At 50.7% G+C, this 5000-nt stretch overlaps 1 non-coding gene across 1 annotated transcript in view; it reads right to left on the minus strand.

Annotated features, from left to right (window-relative positions):
- The window catches only part of LOC124587300, a 1910-nt gene extending 1714 nt beyond the window's left edge, over positions 1 to 196 (minus strand). The window contains exon 1 of the ribosomal RNA XR_006975415.1: positions 1 to 196. This exon is cut by the window's left edge and continues 1714 nt beyond it. This is a non-coding gene — a ribosomal RNA (small subunit ribosomal RNA).
- Between the last annotated feature and the right edge of the window lie 4804 nt (positions 197 to 5000).

Here is a 5000-nt window from a genome sequence, read left to right on the forward strand (position 1 = left end):
ATCTCTGGTCGGGACTCTGTTTGCATGTATTAGCTCTAGAATTACCACAGTTATCCAAGTAACGTGGGTACGATCTAAGGAACCATAACTGATTTAATGAGCCATTCGCGGTTTCACCTTAATGCGGCTTGTACTGAGACATGCATGGCTTAATCTTTGAGACAAGCATATGACTACTGGCAGGATCAACCAGGGAGCTGCGTCAACTAGAGCTGAGCAGCCGGCCGCCCGGGAGTGTGTCCCGGGGGCCCGCGCGAACACGCAAGCGTCCGCTCAATTATTCTGCAAACAGGAGGAGGCTGAGCTCCCCTGCACCATACACCTCGAAACCCTCTCAGGTCCCGGCGGCGCGCAGCGCCGTCCTAAGTACTTGGTCGGGTTCGAGAGAGGCGCAATCGCCCGGAGTTTGGCGAGTAGACGCTTTAGGTGCGACCACCCGTGCTCCCAACTGAGCTTGCCGCTGCCGACAGAGGCCCGGGAGCGTGCTGTCGTGGCATTGCCGGCGGGAGACAACACGCGCCACCTACGGTGACCGGCAGCTCCAACGCCAGCGCCACAGAAGGACAAAAGCCCCACTTGGGTGCCGAAGCGAACTCTCCCAGCACAGCGCACGCGCCAACACGTCCGCACAGCTGCGATACAAACCACCTGCGAGAACCGCAGAGGCGACCGAGCAGCAGACGGCGTCGCGGCGCCGAGCGCCGGGCGGCGGCGCATCCTCAGCGCACACAGTCCTCAATCGGACCAGCACACTGCAGATGTCCACCGCGCTTCGCACCGGGCCCGCGAGGACCTACTTTGGCCGCACGGCGCCGCGTGCAGGGTGCGCCGGCGCGCAGCTGCGCCGCCTGCCGCCTCCGTCGGCCGGCGCGCCTGCCACTGGCCGCCCCCACCAGCCGGCTGTAGCGCGTGCGCCCACGCACCGCACGGCCAACACGCCGGGAGGCCCCCCCTCACCGGCCGGGGACGGTCCCACCCAGCCACCGCCGCGTATCGCTTCACACCCACATGCCATTCACGTTCGTGGGCATGGTGGGTATCGCTGCAACAACCGGTTGGTAGCTCAACCGATCGTCGCCATCACTGATTCACCCCTAGCGAGAACAACCGCACCACAACGGTTTACCAGTTGTTCATTTGCGTAACGTCACCAGCAAACGTAGGCGTCCATCGCCATTTGCAAATTCAACGATTGTTGCATGCCTGTGTCAGGTGTCACGACACACTGTCTGCCCACATACACGCAACAACATGTCCACGCTTAGCGAACACGTGGAAGGTGGCCCCCGTACGTATGCGATGTCCATTGCGCGAACGACTGTCAACCGGCCTCTGCCGCATGTCGCAGATGTGGAACGCAGTGCACCGTGCTATCACGGTGTGTGAGAAGAGACGACTACGTCTGACAACACGCGCCACTACATCAACAGACGGCTCATGCTGATCGCCATCCAGGGCATACCACACTGCAATCCAGCTCTTATAGGGAGACGACACGTAGCTGAGTGCACAACATTTGGACCGCATGGTTCGCCGTTGTTGGCGCAGTCGTTGTACGGTCACATGTACCACGATGTATCATTCAGTACATGAGGACCAATGTGCAGTACAGTGTGTGATTTGGACGTACAACATCAGCGGACAGTTGACACAGGCCGTACCACAGCGTAGGCTAAGTGCTTCGCCATGCGAATGCCAATGAACAACTGCAAATGCCAATGAACAACTGCAAAGGGCATTGAGCATGTACGTCCTGCTGCCATCCACATTACAGTGTATAGCTGCAAGGTGTTTAACATGAAGCGATACACTGGGGACCGGGCAGTGCGAGTAGCAAACTATATTGCGGGGGTTGCAGTTAGGCAACACTACACTAATTTAACGCGTCGTATGACAATTACAGAGCAGGTTAAGGCCCAACGTGTGTTGGGTTAAGGCCCAACGTGTGTTGGGTTAAGGCCCAACGTGTGTTGGGTTAAGGCCCAACGTGTGTTGGGTTAAGGCCCAACGTGTGTTGGGTTACGTTAAGGGGCAATGTGGGTTACGTTAAGGGGCAATGTGGGTTACGTTAAGGGGCAATGTGGGTTACGTTACGGCGCAATATAGGTTACGTTACGGCGCAATATAGGTTACGTTAAGGGGCAATGTGGGTTACGTTACGGCGCAATATAGGTTACGTTACGGCGCAATATAGGTTACGTTAAGGCGCAATATCGGTTACGTTAAGGCGCAATACAGGTTACGTTAAGGCGCAATACAGGTTACGTTAAGGCGCAATACAGGTTACGTTAAGGCGCAATACAGGTTACGTTAAGGCGCAATACAGGTTACGTTAAGGCGCAATACAGGTTACGTTAAGGCGCAATACAGGTTACGTTAAGGCGCAATGCAGGTTACGTTAAGGCGCAATGCAGGTTACGTTAAGGCGCAATACAGGTTACGTTAAGGCGCAATGCAGGTTACGTTAAGGCGCAATGCAGGTTACGTTAAGGCGCAATGCAGGTTACGTTAAGGCGCAATACAGGTTACGTTAAGGCGCAATACAGGTTACGTTAAGGCGCAATACAGGTTACGTTAAGGCGCAATACAGGTTACGTTAAGGCGCAATACAGGTTACGTTAAGGCGCAATACAGGTTACGTTAAGGCGCAATACAGGTTACGTTAAGGCGCAATACAGGTTACGTTAAGGCGCAATACAGGTTACGTTAAGGCGCAATACAGGTTACGTTAAGGCGCAATACAGGTTACGTTAAGGCGCAATACAGGTTACGTTAAGGCGCAATACAGGTTACGTTAAGGCGCAATACAGGTTACGTTAAGGCGCAATACAGGTTACGTTAAGGCGCAATACAGGTTACGTTAAGGCGCAATACAGGTTACGTTAAGGCGCAATACAGGTTACGTTAAGGCGCAATACAGGTTACGTTAAGGCGCAATACAGGTTACGTTAAGGCGCAATACAGGTTACGTTAAGGCGCAATACAGGTTAGGTTAAGGCGCAATACAGGTTAGGTTAAGGTACGACATAGGTTAGGTTAAGGTACGACATAGGTTAGGTTAAGGTACGACATAGGTTAGGTTAAGGTACGACATAGGTTAGGTTAAGGTACGACATAGGTTAGGTTAAGGTACGACATAGGTTAGGTTAAGGTACGACATAGGTTAGGTTAAGGTACGACATAGGTTAGGTTAAGGTACGACATAGGTTAGGTTAAGGTACGACATAGGTTAGGTTAAGGTACGACATAGGTTAGGTTAAGGTACGACATAGGTTAGGTTAAGGTACGACATAGGTTAGGTTAAGGTACGACATAGGTTAGGTTAAGGTACGACATAGGTTAGGTTAAGGTACGACATAGGTTAGGTTAAGGTACGACATAGGTTAGGTTAAGGTACGACATAGGTTAGGTTAAGGTACGACATAGGTTAGGTTAAGGTACGACATAGGTTAGGTTAAGGTACGACATAGGTTAGGTTAAGGTACGACATAGGTTAGGTTAAGGTACGACATAGGTTAGGTTAAGGTACGACATAGGTTAGGTTAAGGTACGACATAGGTTAGGTTAAGGTACGACATAGGTTAGGTTAAGGTACGACATAGGTTAGGTTAAGGTACGACATAGGTTAGGTTAAGGTACGACATAGGTTAGGTTAAGGTACGACATAGGTTAGGTTAAGGTACGACATAGGTTAGGTTAAGGTACGACATAGGTTAGGTTAAGGTACGACATAGGTTAGGTTAAGGTACGACATAGGTTAGGTTAAGGTACGACATAGGTTAGGTTAAGGTACGACATAGGTTAGGTTAAGGTACGACATAGGTTAGGTTAAGGTACGACATAGGTTAGGTTAAGGTACGACATAGGTTAGGTTAAGGTACGACATAGGGTAGGTTAAGGTACGACATAGGTTAGGTTAAGGTACGACATAGGTTAGGTTACGGTACGACATAGGTTAGGTTACGGTACGACATAGGTTAGGTTACGGTACGACATAGGTTAGGTTACGGTACGACATAGGTTAGGTTACGGTACGACATAGGTTAGGTTACGGTACGACATAGGTTAGGTTACGGTACGACATAGGTTAGGTTACGGTACGACATAGGTTAGGTTACGGTACGACATAGGTTAGGTTACGGTACGACATAGGTTAGGTTACGGTACGACATAGGTTAGGTTACGGTACGACATAGGTTAGGTTACGGTACGACATAGGTTAGGTTACGGTACGACATAGGTTAGGTTACGGTACGATATAGGTTAGGTTACGGTACGATATAGGTTAGGTTAAGGTACACATTGTTGTAAGGAAAGGTTTAATGGGGGGCGGGGCGGGGCGGCCGGTTTGTTGATTGTGATTATAGTAAGTGGATGCCTGCGGCATCATCTGATTTGCCACGTCAGGATGCACCTTTGGCTCATGACAGGCGGCGCTCTCATTCCATGCTTGTGGCAGACCTGTGTCTTTCATTCCTGCCATTGTTTGTGTGCTGTGAGAGGAGGCAGTATTGTGATGTTGGGTGCACCCCTGTGTAGGACATGTGTGGGTGTTGGTGGCTTGGCTGAGCAATGGTGGTTGTCGGGTGGGTGGGATATTCTGTTTTCTGAGTGGACCTCCCAGTCTGGTTATGACAGTGTGGATTGTCTAATGTGGCGGAGAGGATGCACTGGGTGTTGTTCCATGCTGGTGCTTACATATTGTCTGTGTGCGTGTTACAGGCAGAGAGTAGTGCGTGATAAGGGTGTGTGGCTGACGTGTGGTTGTGATTGTGAGCAGAGTCTTTCAGCATGTATACGGACAGTTGTATACATTATCTGTATTCTGATGGCTCTATCTATTACTAATCAGCGCCGTGTATACGTTTAATCCGGTTCCAGTCGAAACTGTTGTATCTCTGTACATTAGTGACACGGCGAGCCCGCTATGTAGTTACTCGTCTCGGCAGCTTCCACCGGTGTATGGCAAATGATTATAAGGAATCAGTCTAGTCGTCAAT

The sequence above is a fragment of the Schistocerca americana genome, unplaced genomic scaffold (genome assembly GCF_021461395.2).
Source record: "Schistocerca americana isolate TAMUIC-IGC-003095 unplaced genomic scaffold, iqSchAmer2.1 HiC_scaffold_598, whole genome shotgun sequence".
NCBI lineage: Eukaryota > Metazoa > Arthropoda > Insecta > Orthoptera > Acrididae > Schistocerca > Schistocerca americana.